The sequence below is a fragment of the Leopardus geoffroyi genome, chromosome A3 (genome assembly GCF_018350155.1).
Source record: "Leopardus geoffroyi isolate Oge1 chromosome A3, O.geoffroyi_Oge1_pat1.0, whole genome shotgun sequence".
NCBI lineage: Eukaryota > Metazoa > Chordata > Mammalia > Carnivora > Felidae > Leopardus > Leopardus geoffroyi.
This window is the reverse complement of record NC_059336.1, coordinates 68,117,029-68,126,756: the sequence shown is the minus strand read 5'-3', so window position 1 is coordinate 68,126,756 and position 9,728 is coordinate 68,117,029.

Sequence of the window (9,728 nt, the reverse complement as noted above, 5' to 3'; positions counted from 1 at the left end):
TACAGCACAAATTGCTTAGAAAACTTTCTCGTGCATTATTTTGTTTTACCCTGATAAGACCTCTAGGAGGAGGACCCCTTCCTAAGTGATATAATGATACCATTTACAGATGGAGAAACTGTGACCCAGAAAGGGAAATTGACTTGCCCTAAACTTACATGGCCATTGAGTGGAACAGCCAAAACCAGAGCTCAGTTTTGAAATTTATCCACTGTGCCCTAAAATTCTGACCTGTTCTTTGGAATGCCCAAGACAGGAGACAGGAACTAACTTGCTATGCAGAGGGCCAATGTTTGCACTTGCCTGAAAACCCTGTATTGTGTAGATCCTGGAAGGAGGGATTAAGTACAAACTTTATACAGACCCCCATGGACAGAAACAGGGCAAGTCTACAAGCTCTAATATAAGGTACAAAGCCAGCAAGACTCAAAGTCCATAACTGAAGCACTGTCCTCCCTGTCAGGTCAAGCATTGCTGTTATCCAAAGTCTTTTGCTAAAATCCTAGGGCCCCCTGGCATCCAAGGGTAATGAGTTTCAGAAGCTTCCTCCCAACCCTCAGTAGAAGAGACTTTGGAAAGCATGTGAAAATTTATTTAAAAAAAAAAAAAAAACAGAAACAAAAACAATGAGGTCTCCATGGGTTGGGATTGCAGCCCATACTATTAGACCACAATATGGTGCCGAGTGGAGGATATGTGGCAAATAAAAGGGGTCTAAGTTTACATAAGGAGAAAGCTCATGGTCATAGTCATGTCCCTGGTGATATCAATGATGTCAGTGTGGTCCATGCCCCACTAGGCTTAAACAGCAACAGGATCCCAGTGAAATTCATTCCCTTTAGCAATATAATCTGTTCACACTGCTTACTGGACTATGCTCTAGCTCTCTACACAGGTCACTGGGACCAAGAATGTGCCTTGGGAGGTGCCCTCAAAGGATTTATGTAAATTATTCCCAGTCTCCCAGGCCCCTAGTAAAATAATTCAGAGGTGACCTTAAAGGCAGCTGTTACAGAGCCACCACTTTACACAACTATGATGACACCATTCCCATCATACTCTACATTAATGAATGGTATCCCCTAGAGTTTTGTAGTGCATAGTTTGCACAGCAAAATACCTCCAGCCTTACCCTTCCTCCTTATCCTTTCTGCAGAATGTAAGATTATTCTAATAGACAGGAATTTACTCACAGAGAGATATCAGGTGGAAACACTAAATGAAAAATTAGGCAACATCTCAGAAGAAAAGGGAGCTGTCCTCTCCATTCACCCCAGGTAACATTCTTAGATACTCCATATTGAAATTGAGTTACTAGGTCACAAATCTGTTTACCTTGCCAGATTATAAGATCCTCAAGGTCAGAGACTCTACCCTACCTCAGCACCTGGCATGGAATCTCATATTTAGTAGATGCTCAAAATACCTTTGCTGACACACAGATGGATGAGTGAGTAGATGCATTTGTTAACAAATATATTGAGTGCCCAATCTATACCAAGCAGTGTTCTAGGCACAGGAGATACAACAGTAAATAAAACTGGGAAAAATTCTATCCCTGCCCATATGGAGCTTACATTCTAAAAACTGAGTGAATGAATATAGGAGTAAAAGCACTGAATAAATGTAGGCCTTAAGGAGATGTCTGTATGAAATGGTTGACAGCCACTGAGTGCTAACCACATGTCAAGGACTGATTCCTCATAATCTAAAAGATAGTTTGATGAACCATGTTTGAGAGCATGGCTATAGAATTATACTTTCAGAGTCATGCTCAACTCTGCCACTTGCTAGCTCTGTGACCTTGGGGAATTACTTAGCCCCTCTGAGCCTCAGATTCCTCAGCTACCAAATGAGAATAACACAGCCGTTGTAAGGATTAAATGATATAATTCCCATAGAGATCACTTAGACTGGTTTCTGGCACACTCTAAGCATCCATAGGTAAATAGCCATTATTATTATTCCATTTAACTCTCCCATCAGCCCTATGAGATAAGTACCATCAGCATTTTGGTAATGCAGAAATAGAGGCTTATACGAGTAAAAATAAAAGTTACCTAATATCACACAGATGGAAATTGGAAAAGCCAGATTCAAATCAAGCCTATTCAATTCCAAAGTCCATGCTATGAACCATAATGACTTGTACAAAGACCAGCCTTGCCAGAGTAGGCATCACAAAGGGCCTGGAAGGGCTCTGGGAAGAGTCTCTACCCAAAATATTTCCCCATGAGCCAACACAGTGTCTGTGAGCCTTTGGAAGGGCTCTTTCTATAAAGTAAGCTCTGCAAGCCCGTTCTATAAAGTAAGCACTCCCCCAAACCCCCCACCCTACAACTAATCAACAGGTAGGCAGCTATAAAAAGATCATCAGAGAATGAAATTCTGGGATTACTGACTTTATCCTAAGTTTTGTTTTGTCTGGGGGGTTTGGACTGAAAACCAAGGCATCATCTGGGAAGATCAGGCTTAAGCAGGAGCTAGATTGAGCTGGGAGCAGGAGGGCTCAAGAGAAACAGTTACAGAAGGAAAAATTACCACAAGGGTACTACAGGTTGAGGGGTGTCATACTTTTATATAATCTGGAGCAGAAGGAAAAGGAGGTAGATATGGTGAGGTGTTGGCACTACTGGGTCTCATATGGGCAGACTCAATGCAAATGTGGCCCTTACAAAATTGCCCTTCAGCTCCCTCCTCATAAAGAGAGAAGAGGTGAGTCTTCTACCCTGCTGTATTCACAAAGCATCCTGACCTTCCATTTCTGGTGTAGCAGGACAGGAACCAATGGCACAAGTGAGATGGAGAATGAGCTGGCCCAACCCTCATCCCCACCAAAAAGAGGACAATGTAGGCCCCAAAATCCCAAGAAGTCTGAGCTACAGTGGACCACTGATTTAACTCCACAGAGAGAAGGAGAAGAGAAAAGGTGAAAAGATAGAGGAGAAAAGAGGAAAGAAGAAAGGGATAGAGAAGGACCTCTTGCCCTCCCAGACCTAAGTAACAGGCCAGGCAGAATTTTATCCTTCTGTTCCTTTGGATGACTTCACTCCTGCACATTTTCCCTATTATCCCTTTCAGGATCTGGAATGAAAACTATCCACAAAGCAGCTCACTCCCTACATTCCCCAAACTAGACTCTCACTGTTCATAGATCATCCACCCATATTAAGGGTATCAATCACTGTATTTTCCATGGATGAGGAAATGATCAAGTTGTAGACTCAGGGGACAAAAAAGTAAGGATGGAATTGCTGAGGGAGAGACAAAAGGTGGGAATGCCTAAAGCTCACTGCTAAGGCTTATAAAACATTTTGAGTGCTGACATCTGATTTCTGAAGGCTCTTCAGCATCATTTCCCCAGGGGCTGCAGACATAAGGGGAAAAGGTCTAAAGATCAGTTTCAGGGTGTAATGATGCTTGCCAATTTTGTTCCAAATAAAATCTTCTTTAATATTAACTGGGTGTTACGATTTATCAGCAGTGCTAAAAAGTCTCTGTTCTTTAGCCCATCCTAAAAAAGCCATTCAATAAACATTGAAGAGGTTATGGGTGGGTGGGCAGACAGATGATGATGGATGGATGCATGGATGCATGGATGCATGGAGAGGCAGATGTGTATGAATGGATCAGTGGATGGATGAGTAGGTAGAAGAATAAGTGGATCGCTATACCACATATAAAGATTCATCCTTTGCTTTCAGACAGAGGTACTTTTAAATAGTGGTTGTTAGGAATTAGTGTATAACATTGGAAATGATACAATAACTAATGTAGCTTTTATGTCACTGGAGCATATTTAGACTAACCCAGCAGCTGCATGTAAGGACTCAATAGTTTCTCATTGAGACACATTTTTCAGATATTCTTTTACCCTCTCTATATCCCCTCCATTGGATATCTAATCTTCTCCCACAGAAAATACCACCTGCTAGAAGAGAACTCCAACACCCCCACCCCCAAATCTAACCTCTGTCCTGATCTCCCATTCTTTCTCCAGCCGCCTGCTCTGTATGTTCATCTGGATGCTTGAATCTTAACATGCCCACGTGAATGTTGATACCTCCGCTCCCCACCTCAATCCAACTCCCTTATCTAACTCCTCTATTTCTAAAGACTTAGTGTCTCCATTCTCCAAACTTTTAATAATAAACTTAAAATCAGTTTTTATTATTTCCTTCCCTCCATATCTGATCAATCACTCTGTCATTTTATCTCACTATTATAAAGGCCTTTTGAAAATGCTTCCAGCCTGATTTCTCCTCTCTACAATCAGTGCAGTGCACATATTTTTTCATTCATTTATTCATTAATGCTACTTAAAGTATTCATGCCTCTATTTTGTCAGTGCTGAGCTCTGCATTGGGGATTCAAAGATGAATAAAACACAGTCACTGACCTGAAGTATCTCAAACTCTCAGTAAATACTTCATAAAGTAATACATTGACTATATCCCTTCCTCAAAAATTTTGGCAGCTCCTTATTGTCTGGGATCCATAATCATTGCCCAAAATCTGTCTTGTCCTTAGCCTTGGAGGCTAGTTTTTAGTGCAAATTCAATTCAGTGCTTACAGAATAATTACTGTGAGTTGTAACCAGCCATATTGGAGCCTGGGCTCCTGCCCTATCCCTTCTCTTCTCAGAATTATGATGCTGAGACCTAGGATGCTGACTTGGGGCTCAAGGAAATAGCAGAACTGGCTAAAATTAAAATATTGGTGATAAATCAGACAGTTACCTGGAGCCAGGAATGCTGATGCTGAGAGAGCAGAAAAAAAAGAAGACTGATAATAATAGTAAAAATACTCTCCTGGAATATAAGAAATCAAGAAGTTCAACCCCAAGTTAGCAGTTCTGGCACTGTTGAACCACTCTGGGCACAGACCCTAAAAATGCTAAATGGCTCCTAGGATGACTTCCATGATCCATCCTGCCTAACATTCCCACTGATAGGAGCCACAAAGGAAAATTCTCAATTAAAAAAAACATGCATGAATGGAAAGAAGAAGAAGAAGGAGGAGGAAGAGGAGGAGGAGGAGGAGGAAGAGGAGGAGGAAGAAGAGAAGGAAGAGGAAGATGAGGGGGAGGAGGAGGAGAAAGGATAGCAGGAAGGAAAAGAAAGGGAAGAAAAGGAAAAGAAGGAAGAAAGGGGGAAAAGCTGACACCATATGAAGCCTTAGTTAAGTAGAGAGGTAAACTGGATCTTTTCAGATGGAGAATTTCCTGTCTCTACAAAAAGCACTCTCTCTCTACCAGTCTGAAACTCAAACCCTACAAATCTTAAGACTGAGGGATAAAGAGGGAGGGAAAAACAAAAAAGAGACATAGTAGAAAATATGAACCATGACAGGCTGAAGCCCTATTCTCCTCCACACTCTGGATTTTCGAAGGACTTTGGGGCAGGAGATTCTCCAAGAGCTGTGACTGAGGCAATCCACAGGAAGGAGGAGGGACCAACTTCAACACGTAGAAAATTTAGAGATGGGCAGCACAGGCTTGGTGCATGCCCTTCCTGAATGGAGCACAAGGGCCAGGCCCAGGTAGAGACCAACTTATGTGATTTCAGTCATAGGAACGTAGAATGTAGAACTAGAAAAGATCTTTGCATTGTATCTGAGGAACCAGAAGCTGATGAGTTCTGACGGGTGAGGAATGGAACCCCAGCCTGATTGCCTGAGGCTTTCGAAATAGTCATTTCATTTTTTCCCTCCATTCTGGATTGTCTTCCATAAAGAGATTAATCTAAGAGAGTAATTTACTTAATCTTCTTTAAAATCTAAATATTACCAACAGGCTTGGGTTTGTTGGCCCTTTATCTCTTTAAGATATTTTTACTCCAATCAGATGTTGTTAAATTGTTATTCCCTGGTTCCGGGAGAGATAGAGGATTCTCACTATAGATTTAGTCTCCTGAGTACCCGAGGAAGAGAAAGGACAGAAATAAAGGGGCCCAAAGATCATGGGCTTGAAAGAAAGATTGCTGCTGGATCCCAAAGATGTCTCTGACTCTCTCTGAACTCCAGATTTCCCTTTTATAAGTTAGGACTCACCTACCTTGCCAGATTGTTAAAAAATTTAATTAACACAATGTACCTTACTACTTCTCTTCCATTCTTTTCTCTACTTGGTTTGAGAGTTTCCCTCAAGCCAGTCCCAGAGGATTTTTGACCATCTTGTTGTCCATCAAATATTGACTAGACTACCCAATGACAGTGAAGGAGATAGATTTAAATTTGTTTTTCCTTCCTAGCTGTAATTTCTCTCTTGGGAAATATGAAGAAAGAAAAAGAGGAGGCTAAAGATCTATATCATCTGTTAAGTTGGTAATGGAACAGTGATGGAGTATTCCACAGCCAATAGGCTACTACTTTCATGATCGGTCCTTGCTGCTGGAAGATGCCTTCTGCCTCAACCCAGCCTTCTCTCCTAGGAAGTTCTTTGACCTCCAGGCTCTGCCACTGACTTGCTAGACAGTCCTCAGCTACTTATTTATCCTCTTAGAACTCCTCTTCCCAATGTGTAAAATGAAGACAGTAATACATCCCCATCCTCCATGGAGCCCACCACACAGAGTGGTCACAAAGATCACACCAGACAATACATTTTAAAGCTAAAAATGCTTTACAAGCATAAAACCTGATAAATATAATTTTTATTTGGATGGCTTTAGAGAAGTAATGAAAACAATTTGTGGGGAGGATACTGACTTCAAGAGGAGCCTGCCCTTTATGAGCTGAAAGAAAGAAAAGGGTGACCAGGGGCAAATCCCACCCCATGTCCTGAGAAACTGCTCTGTTTCTCCCTGTGCCTGGAAGAATCAGGAGGATAAGAGGAAATATGTATATTTACAAGCTAAGCAAAGAGAAAAATGCCACCCTAAAACTGAGGGGGAGGGATAATATAATAAAACAATACAGAATGTCCTATAACCACGGAAACAATAACAACGCTAAAACAGAAATAGCTTATTAAGTTAAAACAACAGTAAATCTGTCAGCACAGGCCATACAAACTCTCATCTTATGATAGTAAAAAGCCTCTTCCAGGCCTATTGTCTTATACTTTCATTAAACTACAGTTTTATAAGCTAAATTATTGCTGATTCTTGTTCAATTCCCAAAATGAAATCTAGTTAAACTCTTAATTTGGGAGATACATGTTTTGCAAGGGACAGATCCTTAATGGACACTCCCCAAAGCCTGACAAGTTGGGAATTCAGGGAACCAAGGCATAGATGGGCTGAGCTCAAGAGTTTGGATTTGGAACCCAATCCAGATGTGGCCACTTGTGACCACACAGAGGGGACTGTCCCCATGCACCTTCTGACCAAGGAATAATGGAACAAGGAAACTGATATTTCCCTGCTCCAGCTAAGAGGGTTCATATCTCAGGGGAAGTTTAAGTTCAAATGAGCCAACTCTATTCCCTTATCAGCAAGTTAGGTCTATAGTCTCCACAAGTCCCCATGCCCACCCAGCACTATATATATTAGCAGCACATAACTGAAGGATTTTAGTATGCCCCTGCTGTTTAAACCTAGGTTCTGAACCACTTACCTCACCCCATTCCTAGACTGACATGCTCTCAAATCTTCTTGTCTCTAAGTGGACTGCTTACTTGTTTTGTTGTTTGTTCCCAACTTGATACTGACTATAATTAATGTTTTTCCATTATCATATTTTGGGGTTTTCCTTCCAGCAATTCCACCTCCGTGGCCAGTGCAACTCCAGGAGCCTCTGTTGGACTCTGCTCCCTGACAAATAGGTCCTCCTGCTCCCAGGATTATCTAGGTCTTATGGGGGGAGGGGGTACTTTAGTGCCTACACAACAGAGGAGGTGGTAAAAGGGGGGAGTTGGCAGAGATTAGAGTATTGTGAGGGATCTCAGTGATGCATGTTGCCCCAGGCCCTTAGTACAATGGAGAATTGTGTATTCAGAAAGTTAATATAAAGGAGCACACTTTGGATAAAGTTATCTAAATCCTGTTTGGCTATGACAGCCTGGACTTTTACTGATACCTGATGGACAAGCATTTTTGTAGTAGAAACATTCTTGTTTTCACTGCTACCCACATATCCAGTTTTATAAGTTAAATTGTTTCCACTACTTGAGAACGGCCAAGGATGAGCTTAAGTACTTGATATTGCCATGTTATTTTCCACACCACTTAGCATCCCATACAACCACCACCAACCCCTCTTCCACATATCCAAACTCCAGCCCTAGACTCACTTCCTCCTCCCCAGCTTCCCACTTCACCCACACATAAGCCAAATGTTCTCACTCTGGCCCCATCCCCCTTTCCTCCACCTCCACCTCCCCTGCCCCCTCCACTGTAGGCTTGGCTCTATCTTTCCCTTCTGAATTGACTTTGCCTGCAGAGCAAACTTCTCCCATCCTTCACAGCTCTAATTAAATCTCACCTCTTCCTTGTAGCCTTTCTTGGTTCCTCCACATTGAAAGTAATCTCTCCAACTTTGCTTCTAGTCCCATTGTAGTATTTATCCTTGTCTACCTAGTATAACTGGGTGAATTACTGAGGAAGAAAGTAACTGGTGTAAACATGGTTTTCCCCATATCCACCTAAGGATAAAAGGAGTCAACACTGCTTTTTTTTCCAAGATCCAGGTTAGTCTTTGCACACACATGCATGTGCACACACACAGAATTTGTATTTCAGGCCCACTGAAGAAGACTGAGCTGGGGTTGCTGAAGAGGACGCATGGCTATGAGTGCTGAGAGGGGAGGAGGAGAAGCCACTGGCTTGAGGAGACAAGTTTCCTTTGAGACAGGGGCTAAGGAGAGACGCCAGTGGCCTCACAGACAGGCAGAGCCTTGGATGGGTGGGGATAGGAGGTTGGAGGCTGTTGGATGGCAGGCTGCAGTATAAGAGGAGCATCTCAGTGACTTCCCCCAGAGCATGAGGACTGGGAGACAGAGGGACAGGATCACTCCCTACAGGGCCACTGTGAAGGCAAATGGGTAGTGAGAAGATGGAAACACCATGGCCTGAAGACCTGGCCCCTCCTCAGCGTGTAGTACCAGGATTCATCTGCATATAAAGTATACCCCAATAATGATTGAGACTTAATTTCCCACCAAATAGGCAGATGGAGACTCATAGCAGATAAAATTTAATCTGGAAAAGTAAGTGATTATGGCGTGGATTAGATTAAAAATTCATACCTGCTACATTTGTGTTAAATCACTCATGGGCATGCTTGCCTTCCCAACTGCACTGAGAACCCCTGGAATTGCAGTCTTTTCCTTCCTCATCCTACCCTTCCTCACCTCACCTCAAGCTTTCCTGGTCTAAATTACTGAAAGCAGTCCCCGAGGTGGCAAAATAAAAACTAAAGGAAATGATGCCATTTCACTGGCAGTTTGCAATCCACAACCGTAAAAAGCGAGTGACTAGGTCATCTTTCCATAAATCCCCAATTCTGCTGGAAAAGCAGACAAAGGCAGCTGGGGAGCCAGACTACAGCTTTGTTTTTGCAACTCTTTCCATTGCAGTGCCCTTTATATATGCAGCCCGGGTGGAATGCATCATAAAAGGTGACATTTTATCACAGCAGTTTGTAAATTTTACAGAAGCAGTCTCCCTGTAAATCATCCAGCTTATTCCCTCGCTGACTTTATTACAGCAAATCCAGTCATGGATAAACTGTATGCCAGTTTACTTGAAATTTATCTTTTTTATTCAAGCTGAACTGAGTCCTTTTAA